Source organism: Eubalaena glacialis, chromosome 10 (genome assembly GCF_028564815.1).
Source record: "Eubalaena glacialis isolate mEubGla1 chromosome 10, mEubGla1.1.hap2.+ XY, whole genome shotgun sequence".
NCBI lineage: Eukaryota > Metazoa > Chordata > Mammalia > Artiodactyla > Balaenidae > Eubalaena > Eubalaena glacialis.
The window spans coordinates 47,164,244-47,176,650 of record NC_083725.1 but is presented as its reverse complement, the minus strand read 5'-3'; positions in this window follow the sequence as shown (position 1 = coordinate 47,176,650).

Here is a 12,407-nt window from a genome sequence, read left to right as displayed (position 1 = left end):
ATGTGAAAACACTTCCAAATACAGATCTAATTAAATTATGTAAAGAACATGCCTATTGTCAGTGAAAAGGATAGTGTATTTCTCTATGGATATTTTGTTGATTCAAACTGTAGTACAAAATATCACTGTCAGTAACCAATTCTTAACCACTTCTTAACGTATAAGGAAATAGAACAGTTCACAGTTTTAGAAATGGGTGTATCACTAACATTTAATTAGCTGCTATTCTGTGCTAGGCTGTTATGCTTTGGGTAGTTGCAACTCAAATGACAGTGACAATGAGCTCAATTGGCTTAATTGCTGGAGATGACTCCCCTCAAAGTGACTCCCAGCTACTTCTGAGAGTATTCCAGAATTTACCTCTAGGATATTTAGGAACTGACCCTCAGATTTGTTGGTGCAGATTTCTTCTCACTCTGTTTTTCCATGGCTATTGTTGCTGCCAACCCACTGTGAAACCACTTACTTAGACACAAATGTCCTCTGCAGCAACCAGTCTGAGCTCAGGGAAGGGTCCTGGAAGCTCTTGGAGATTCCCTTATCATTCCGCACTAATACCTTTGGTGTGCTGTGCAAAATAGGTAGTTTTTAAGGAGATCTGACTGAAGGTGCTTTCAGGAATATCAAAAGCAAATTATAATAATACAATCTTTGCATAGTCTTAATTCCACACTAAAATTTCTTACCAGAGTGATTCCTTGTTTCTTTCTGGACTTCTTTTCCACCTGGCCTTCAGCAACAGTGCTTTCAGAAATTACAGGACAGGGCTTCTGTGTTGCACATATTTCATTTTCTGGCATCTATTGAGACCAGTTTTATGTGTCTGGTGTTTTTTCCCCTTTTGAACAAGGAATGGATTATTTTCCTTTTTGCATTCATTTCATGATCTAAGAGATATGGCTAATATTACTACAATACAGTTATTCTTTAGGCAAATGGTAATTCACTTTTCCTCTGGGAAACTGCCTTTCATTCTAACTCAAGCCATGGGTTTAGTTGTGATAGTCTGTACCCTAAACTTGAGGGATGGGTTATAACTAGTTCCATGAGGTGAATTTATAACTCAGGGCCTGGGCCTGGTAGAGGATGGAATCTTATAAGAGGACGATCTCAGATGTCACCCAAAAGGCCTTGTTGTGCCAGGTGACACTTTGGAAGTCGAGCATCCCTGAAGGAGCTGGAAACAAGGAAAGTGCTGTTTTTTAAGAACTGGGACCATAGAAGAGGTAGAGCCAATGCCTGAGGAATTACCTGAATAAAGACAACTACAAAATTTGCAGGCCCAGTACAAAATGAAAATGCAGGTCTTTTGTTCCAACTGTAGGAAAAGAACTGCCATTACAGATATAAATTATAAAGCTCTTTCCTTTCTTCTGTGGTCTCTCTCTTGATATGTCATCGTTTTTCATCTGCCAGTCTAAGTAAAGAAAAATTAAAATGTTATCAGTATAAGTTTTACCATTCATTTTCATACTGTGGGATGCAATGCAAACATGAATATTTAATGTGTACAGTTGACCATGAACAGAAAGGATTTGAATTGTGTGGGTCCACTTACACTCGGGTGTTTTTTTGGTAGTAAGTACTACAGTACCACAGGATCTGCTGTTGATTGAATCCATGGAATCGGTACTGCTGATATGGAGGAAACATGTATATGGATGGAGAGCAGACCACTATAAGTTATACCTAGATTGGATTTTCAACTATTGTTCAAGGATCAACTGTATATGGAATCACCAAAATTACACAATTTATTTTTTGCAGCTCATACAAGCTCTTTGTTATCAGAGCAATGGAGTCACTGTAGAAAACAAACAATTGTCTTTATTTACTTCTTGATACATGTACATTCTACCAATACACTATGGAAGTGGGTGGCTTCCACACATGCATATCTTATACTTATCTTGAGTCTTGTTGACCTCCTGTCCATTGTGAGTCCAACTGACTTCTGTGCTCATGGAGCATCACAGACACTATATATGAATGGGGTGGCTAAGAGTGGTAGACACACATACTACACTTATCTCCTCTGCTCACATGTATGCTCCATTGTCCCATTGGACTTCACTCACAAAACACAAGTTCAAAGGTAAAATTATCTTGAACTTCAAGATGACAATAGCACAATATTAAGCAAACAAGAAACACTTCTGAACATGATGCTTTATGTGACCATACAGATCCCACACTCAAGAATGTCTACGTAAAACAGATAAGGAGGGTGAGTTAAGGAGTAATATAGTGGCTTCCTTACTGTTTCTTCTTTCCAATTTTTACCAGTCCCTCTTATTTATCAAAGATACTGGAAAGACAGTTGGTAAGGGATTTGGGGAAATGTAGTTTGCAAGTATCAGACTCTTGCACAACAGAGCAGAGAAAGATGGGAAGTAGATGGGGAGCAGACAAAGATGGCTGTCACATGCACCCTGGCATATACAGTAGAAATCTTCATTTCCTTTTTTACATAGTTTTAATGCCTCTGTTCCTTCATGGTAATAATAAATTTTCTGAAATCACTTCTGAGATCATATTTAAATTAAAAGTATAGACTACATATGCCAGGAAAATAATGATGAAATGTAAATTTGCAGTTAAAGACAATTCATTTCTATTTTTTTCATTTTCCAGTTTTACTGAGATATGATTAACATATAGTACTGTATAAGTTTAAGGTGTATGGCATAACAATTTGACTTATATACATCATGAAATGATTACCACAATAAGTTTAGTTAACATCTATCATCTCATATAGATACAAAATAAAATAAAGAGAAAAAATTTCCTTGTGATGAGAACTCTAAGGATTTATTCTCTTTACACCTTTCATATATAACATACAGCAGTGTTAATTATATTAATCATATTGTACATTACATCCCTAGTACTTATTTATCTTATAACTGGAATTTTGTACCTTTGACCACTTGCATCCAATTCCCCAAACCCCCACCTACCACCTCTGGTAAACTTTCATTTTCTATGTTTGTTTGTTGGTTCATTTTTTGAAGTATAATTTACCTACAGCACTATGTTAGCTCACAACAGAGTGATTTGATATTTCTGTATGTTACAAAATGATCACCACTATAAATCTAGATACTATCTGTCACCATACAAAGACATTACATTATTATAGATTATGTTTCGCACACTGTACATTGCACACCCATGACTCACTCTGTAACTGGAAGTTTGTATGTCTTGATTTCCCTCACCTAATTCTATCCTCCTCCCAGCATCTCCTTTCATCTGGCAACCATCTGTTAGTTCTCTGTATCTATGACTTTGTTTCTGTTTTGTTATGTTTGTTCATTTGTTTTATTTTTTAGATCTCACAAAAGTGAAATCATACGTATTTATCTTTCTCTAACTTAATTCACTTAGCATAATATGCTCTAGATCCATCCATGTTGCTGCAAATAGCAACCTTTCATTCTTTTTATGAATCTTATATGGATTCTATATATTATAAATATAAAATGGATGTTGAATTTTGTTAAAAGCTTTTTTTGCATCTATTGAAATGATCATATTATTGTTATTCTTCAGTTTGTTGACAGGACATATCACATTGATTGATTTGTAGATATTGAGCCATCCTTGCATCACTGGGATAAACCTTTCTTGATCATGGTGTGTGATCCTTTTAATGTATTGTTGAATTTGGTTTGCTAATATTTTGGTGAGGATTTTTGTATTTATGTTAATCAGTGATTTTGGCCTGTAATTTTCTTTTCTTGTGGTGTCCTTTTCTGGTTTTGGTATCAGGGTGATGCTAGCCTCATAGAATGAATTTGTAAGTTCCCCTTTCTTTTCCATTTTTTGGAATGGTTGGAGAACTTTAATTCTTTAAATGTTTGGTACACTTCATCTGTGAACCTATCTTTTCCTGGACTTTTGTTTGTTGGGAGTATTTGAATACTGATTCAATTTCATTACTGGTAATTGGTCTGTCCATATTTTGTGTTTCTTCCTGATTCAGTCTTGGGAGTTTGAATGTTTCTAAGAATTTATCCATTTCTTCTGGGTTCTCCATTTTATTGGCATATAATTGTTCATCATAATCTTTTATGATCCTTTGTATTTTTGTGGTATCAGTTGTAACTTCTTTTCATCTTTGATTTTATTTATCTGGGCCCTATCTTTTTTCTTTCCGGATGAATCTACCTATAGATTTATCAATTTCATTTATCTTTTCAATAACAAGCTCTTAGTTTCATTAGTCTTTTATATTGATTTTTTTAGTCTCCTTAATTTCTACTCTGATCTTGATTTATTTCCTTCTACTAACTTTGGGTTTTGTTTGTTCTTCTTTTTCTAATTTCTTTAGGTGTAAGTTTAGGTTGTTTATTTGAGATTTTTGTTGTTTCCTGTGGTAGGTTTGTATTGCTATACACTTTTCTCTTAGAACTGTGTCCCACAGATTATGGATTGTTATGTCTTTTTTTCATGTGTATCCAAGTATTTTTTGATTTCCTCTTTGATTTCTTCAGTGAGCCAGTAGTTGTTTAGTAGCATATTCTTTAACCTCTACATGTTCGTGTATTTTTTTCAGTTAATACACAACTAGCTGTTTTTCACTTGCTACTTTTTGTATTCTCTCTTTATCTTTAATTTTTGCCTTTTTAATTAAAGTGTGTCCTGGTGTGGACCTCTGTGGGTTGATCTTATTCAGGACTCTCTATATTTCCTGGAGGTGGATATCTTTATCCTTTCTCAGGTTAGGGAAATTTTCAGCTATTATAGCTTCATATAAGTTTTCTGAACTTTCTATCAGTCTTCTCCTTCTGGCACCTCTCTAATGTGAATGACAGTATGCATAATGCTGCCCCAGAGATCTCTTAAACTGTCCTTATTTTTTGGAAAATTCTTTTTTCTTTTATCTGTTCAGCTTTGTTCATTTCCCTTACTCTGCCTCTCAGTTCACTGATACGTTCCTCTGTATCAACTAATCTACTGGTGATTCCTTCTAGTGTATTTTTTTGTTTCAGTTATTGTATTCTTAGCTCTCTTTGGTTCTTCCTTATATTATCTAACTATTTTTAAAACTTCTCACTGTGTTCATCCATTCTTATTCTGAGTTTGTTGAGCATCTTTATGATCATTACCTTGAACTCTTTATTGAGTGGATTGCTTATCTCTGCTTTTCTTAGTGTTTCTGGGGTTTTATATTGCTCCTTCATTTGAAACATATCCCTTTGTCACCTTATTTCTTCTAATTCTGTGTTAATTTGCATGTATTATGTATGTTGGTTACATTTCCTGATCTTGTAGACATTCTATGGGGTCCAGCAGTACACTCCCTTCTGGTCTCCAGACTTATATGATCTATGGGTGTCCCTACTTGAGTTTCATGGGCTCCTCTGTTGTGGTGGGAACAACTAATAAGGGCACACTCGTTGGCTGTCAGGCTTTGCCTTGTGTGCAGGCAGCTAGCTGCTAGTGGGCAAAGCTGAAGTCTGGTGTGACTGGCTGTGGGTTCTGGGGGGTTCCAGAGCTGGTGCTGGCCCACTGGTGGGCAGTGCCAGGGGCACCCATGACTAATTGTTCATTTCTAAAATTTCTGTAAGCTACTGCTTGAAAAATGGTAATAATTTGCCAAATTTGGGATATTAGTGACATACGATACTCTATGTTGAACATATAGCATTCCCATTAGATTGTGAAATATATTTTTTATTTACCTTATACACTTTCCCCTTAGTATTTTGTTGTGTGATAATTATATACATAGTCAAAGGGAATTTGGACTCAGAAATACTGTCTTCCTTACAAACTTTTTCCTTTAACTTTGACTGAATTGTCAAAGTGAATAAAATTCCTGTAGAGCTTAGCATGTAAGAAACTATCTGCATAATCATTGATATCTCATTGAATTTTTTTCTAGTGATCGCAAACTCTGCTTCAGTTGTGATATCCCATTCCAGCTTTGGAGTTGTCAGAAAGTCACTATTTTGTATAGGACAAAGTAGTGTTTATACTGAAATATACCTGAGCTCAGATTCCAGCTTAGCTATTTAGTGTCCTAGGACAACCAGATTATCATGTTTGATTTTAGTTTCTCCTTTGTAAAATAGAAATTATAATATTTACCACATAGGATTAGTATGAAGTAGAAAATGAAATCATGTTTGTGTGTTTGCTGACACATAAGTATAACTCGTTTGTTAAATAACCAGGATGTATGTTTTGTAACAAAAATGTAATTGTATCTGTTTATCCCACTACTCCTTTAAAATTAATTCAGTGGGGTTATCTTCACTGTCATTTGACAGGCTCATAACTTTAATGCTTATTTTCAGGAAACAGAAAGGTCTTTATTTACTTTAAATTACAAATACATCTTCAATTATAGAATTGTAATATAAATATGTATAACATATGATAATATATAGTCTAAATCTCAACTTAATTAAGCATTGAATCTTTCTTTCCCCAGTCTAGAAGCCTGCATTGAGAATAGTGGATGATTTCCCCTCCTCTTACCTCCATTATTCATAAATGTTATTTTGCACCCAGTCAGTGTTAAAACAGGAGAGAGAGGAGAACTAAGGCATTAAAATGGTTTTTATTTGAACTAGTAACTGTAACCTGACTTGATGTTCTTTGGGCTCTAAGGAAGCTTCCTGTTGAAACCTCACCTCCAGAAGTTCATTAGGCCAGGGTGATGCATCTCTATCCTGGGTGGCTGCCTGACTCCTGCCTCCACACCTGGGCAACCAATGATAAAATCCCAGCATCCTTTGGCTGAAATTGATAGACCCCTCAGACAATCCCCTTGATGGTCTCACATTAACTTTGTCTCTCATGTTGCCTATGGAACACTGAGGTATCCTTTACCCCAATGAACCCTGGAAGAGTAGGCTTATCACATTGTTGAAATCTCCTGTGTCTACTTTTCTGTTGCACTTTCTGAGAATCATAATCTGTTCAAGCATTAGCTCCACAGCTTCTGTGAGGCTGGCTCCAGTCCTCTGTGTATCCCAACTACAGGTTACATAATTAAATATTTTTTAGGAAACCACCTTGAGCTTCATTAATGACTAGGGTTAGAAGACAGCATTTTTTCTCCAAAGCTGTGGTGGAGTTGAGAGAGGTAAAGTGTGGGTCTCTAACTATAACAACTTCTTTCTCCAAAGAATCTCTCTATCAATCATCCCTTGCTCTGCTCTTTCAAATTGTTTACATTCTTAGAATTGAGAAGAAATTCAAGAATTGTAGAAAAAGTTATCTTCTCTTCCAACTTATTGGAAGTTTTGCCTATGTTGGGGATTCTGATTTATGCTCACTTAGGTATCCTGATACCTATTTTTTTGGTTCCTCAGTAGAAATTTAGGCTGAAAGAACCCTTTTCTAAGATCTTACTCATAAACAGTTAAGGATGTAACTTCTACTCTATGTTAAGAAAAATCCTGATTCTGCCATGTCTTCCTTTGGCTTTAGTTCTATCATTTAGTACTTTGTTGAGGATGCTGAAAATTGAGAATAATTATGACGTTGAATAATATGTTATTTTCTCATAGCATTGGGCCAAGAAATTCAGAAATACCTGACACTTAATGCAACTTCAATATTTCTCTCCCTGGCAAAGTCACTGAAAAGAAAGTTACGTAATATAGGCAAAAAAGACCACATCAGATGGCATTAAAGTTTTGGAGATTGTGGTTTCAAATCAAAGTATGGAACTCTAGTATCAGAGAAATAAGAAAAACTAACCCAATATTCAAACATGAGTCTCTGACTTTACAATACATGTTGAAGGAGAAGTCAAACTTTCTAGGAAGAAAGAAAAGGTGCTAGAGGATAGGGTCATGCAGTTTAGACCAAGTTATTTCTATGAGGTTTCATACTGAAAAAAATTTGTCGGAAAGGTATTTTAGAATCTGAACAATAGTATTAACATAATTCTTCTTTGTGAAGTAGAATAAAGAGATGGGGGAAAAACAAAAGGACTTTCTTTCCTCAGAAGTCAAGCAACCCCTGTTATATGTGGCAAAATATTTTCTGTAGCAATGAAGAAATCATGTCATCTGAGAGATTTTTCCATATCAGTAAGATATGGAAAGTTTATCAGATATACATCATTAAAAGATGAAGTAAATATCACTTCATCATACACTAAATGAATCATTTTTGAGGAAAAGAAAAAAAGGTCAACTAAATTAGGATTATCTAAGAAAAATATAAGGAATTGCTACTTATTTTTAGACTGATAGAGTGTCCCATGTCAAGAAATACATTGCTTTAGTCTATTCAAGCTGTTATAACAAAATACCACAGGCTGCATGGTTCATAAACAACAGAAATTTGTTTCTCACAACTCTGGAGGCTGTGAAGTCTAAGGTCAAGATGCTGGTATGGTCAGTGTCTGCTGAGGACCCACCTCCTGGTTCATAGACAACAATCTTTTTGCTATAACCTCATATGGCAGCAGGGGTGAGGAAACCTCTCTAGGGCCTCTTTTATAAGGGCCCCATCCTCATAACTTAATCATCCCCAAAGGGCCCACCTCCAAACACCATCACATTGGGGATCATGTTTCAGCATATGAATTGGGACATGCACAAACATTCAGACCATAGTATACATGCAGGGGCAATTACAGGCAAATTCAGTGACACCTCAATGTATATGGAAATCCTTAGATGAGCTTGAAATCCCATATAAAACAATGAACCCACAATTACTAATGAACAGTAGAGGCTTGGCCCTTTAATGGTGTGGTAACTGAAAAATAAAGAAGTACCTGTGTAACAGACAAGAACAAACCTGACTCCATATTGGATCTATTCCTTTAGTCTAACCTGTGTGCTCTGTTGCCTATGCTTAGTCATGCTGGCTTTGCACCTTTGTAAAAAAATGTTGCCTATAGCCTGAAATATATATGATAGCCCATTCTCAAGGCTCTGGCCTTTAAATGTATAACAATTTTCCATTCATATAACTATAAAAAGTTGCAGGACAGAAAATAACAATTGTCTTGTTGGAGCTTCATAGGAACATTGTGACCAGACCTATATGGACAGCTGCAAGAATAAAAGATTCCTGTTTCATTTGTAGAGATGTGGAGGGACCTAGAGTCTGTCATACAGAGTGAAGTAAGCCAGAAAGAGAAAAACAAATATTGTATATTAATGCATATATGTGGAATCTAGAAAAATGGTACAGATGAACCTATTTGTAGGGAAGGAATAGAGACACAGATGTAGAGAACAGACATGTGGACACGGGGGTCGGGGGGGAAGGGGAGGGTGGGACGAATTGGGAGATTAGGTTTGACATAAATACACTACCATGTGTAAAATAGGTAGCTAGTGGGAACCTGCTGTATGGCACAGGGAGCTCAGCTCAGTGCTCTGTGGTGACCTAGACGGATGGGATGGGGGTTGGGAGAGAAGTCCAAGAGGGAGGGGATATATGTATACATATAGCTGATTCACTTCGTTGTACAGCAGAAACTAACACAACATTATAAAGCAATTTTACTCCAATAAAAAAAGCAAAAACAAAAACAAAGAATAAAGGATTCCTGCATCAAGAAGTTTGCAACAACCAGCCACACCCCCTCCTCTTTTAGTATAAAAGAAGCCTGAATTCTAACTTGGGTAAAATGGTTCTTTGGGACATGAGTGCTATCTTCTTGATCAGCTGGCTTTCTGAATAAAGTCAGTATTCCTTGCCCCAACACCTTGTCTCTCCATGTATTGACCTATCATGCAGCAGTACGAGCTTGGACTTGGAACACCTGTGCATCAAAGAACATTAACATTATATGTTAACATTAACATAACATGAATATTAACATTCTGACACCCTTACTTACTAAAGTTATCTCTACTGAAACAGGATTTTTTCTATTTCTGTCTTTTGTTTGTTTGTTTCATTTTATACATGAGCTATAATATCTGTGCTGTTATTCACTTGCTGCTTCACTGGAACTAAGAACAAATACATACACATTATCCTAGTTTATATAAATCACTTGATTCCTATTTACTCTGAAATCCATTTTTAAATTGGCTTCTTGATTTTTTTTTTAATTCGAGGTTTATTGATCTGTATTTTCCTCTTACTATCATTTATCTTTTGGGTGCTTGCCTTCTTGAAGTGTATATACCAGGCAGCCATTCCTAACCTTCTCTGGAGCATTTTAACACACAAATGTCTTTCTAAATCAATGACTTTAACTATCTTCAAATCTCCTTTGAAAATCCATTTTATTTCTATTAACTTAGTACTCTCTTTAGTGTATTAAAGAATTCTTGGAAATAGCTGATCAAACATAATTTCAGAAAAGCTGTGTTACAAATTTATTAATGAACAACTCAGAAGGAAAATAGAGTTCTATCAATTTATGGTAGAGTGTTATTATTATCATTGTTATTATATAGGGGGTCACTTAAATTACAAGCTGGAGAAGCAAAATAATTATAAGCATTTAAAAATATTATCAGATTGAATTTCCTTTTTTTGAATCATACTCAAGTCCAGTATGTAGACTGATGATGGGAAGGACTTCTTAGCTTTTTATTATACTATCAAAATATGAGGCAATAAAGCAGAGCGGAAAAGCGTAGAATTTGGCATCACATGGACTTGCCTCTGCCCCACAGGAACTGTGTGATTTCAAATGAGTTAACTAATATTGCTGAGCCTCTGCTGCTTCATTTGCAGGATAAGAGAAATGACATATACCATACTTCTCATATGCAACACTTTAAAAAAAATGTTTTTTTTTTTAAAGTGTTGCATATGGGAAGTATGGCCTCATAGCCCCTCCTGGATATTTATTAAATTGAATTCAATTTTATTAGTTAATTGATATAGAAAAATAAGGAGTACTCCTAAAATAGGATTATTCAAGTAGTCACTTATTTTTAAAAATCTACTTTATAGATACATAATTTACATACAATAAAATATCACCATTTTCAGGGTACAGTTTGATAAATGTACCAAACATATACACCCATGTAATCATGATCTCAGTTGTGATATTGAACATTTCATCACCACCAAAAGTTCTCTTCTGACCCTTCATAATCAATTCCCTTGCAATCCCTGCCCCAGGTATCCACTGATCAAATTTCTATCGTTATACATGCATTTTGTTTGTTCTAGAACTTCATGTAAATAGAATCGTATGGCTCACCATCTTCTCTCTCTGGCTTCATGTACTCAGCACACAAATTTTGAGATTTTTCCATGTTGTTGCACATAAGTAGTTTGTCTCATTGTATTCCTGTATTTATTTCACTGTGAGGATATGCCATATTTGCTTAACTATTGATGGACATTTGGATTGTTTGCTGATTTGCACTATTATGAATAAAGCTTCTATGAACATTTGTGTACATTTCTTTGTGCAGTCCTATGTTATTTTTATGGCCATGTAGTTGAACTGCTCAGATATCCTTTCAAGATCGCTCCCAGGATCACAGTTGACTGACAATCTCCAGCTGTCATATCCTTGTATCTGCTGCAGTGGCTTTCATGTCAGTATCTCAGTATCACACTTGCCCCAGGTTGTTCCTAGCCAATGACTAAGCCCTGAGCTGAGCCATTTTCACAAGATGAAGGACTCCTCTAGCAGGCCATATCTCCTTGCAGTATCCCATCAGTCAGGCAGAGACTCTCAAAACAGTGTGTGATGATTCTTATTGAATCCTTTATTCATTCTATTTTTTCACAGTGGTCAGACCTGTATATGCTCTGAAGACTACCCACAAAACTCCCCCTTTACCTTTTACATGTGTTTCTTAAAATGAATCTCTTGTACATATAATCACATCTTGATGTCTGCTTCAGTTATTAATCTTCTTTGGTAAATACCTAGGGATTACTCTATCATGTGATATCACAGGTTGGATTCTCTTTACACCTCTTTGGTGTAAAGTCCTTTTTTTCCTTTATCTGGCACATTTTGCTCCTAGATTGGCTATACTGTGACTTAACTCTGATCATAGGGTTACAGGGATGGCAATCATGAGAGGAGGTGGAGACAGCTTTTGAGGTGGTAATTTTTGCCTTTTGAGTGAAATAATTATGTATTATTTTTCTGCATCAGTGGGGTGCTAACTTTAATAGGCAGGGATAGGCCACTTCTATAGGCCCAGAATGCTTAGAGAAATCTGAGAAGTAAACACTTCGGGGTCATCCACTGAAATATTCCCATTCTATCTGTCAGGATTCCTGGTTTTCCAAATTCTGGCCATGATTTTGGAATAACACATTTGCCCAGGCTGAGTATTCAGCTGTCTTGACCTTCAATTGTTTTACGCTCATTCACTGCATAAAATGAAGGCTTCTTTGTAAACTACCAAAGAAACTCTATGACTCTCATATTCAGTTATCAATTATTTGTTAATTGTCCTCAGTTTTTAATTATCTGCCTAAAA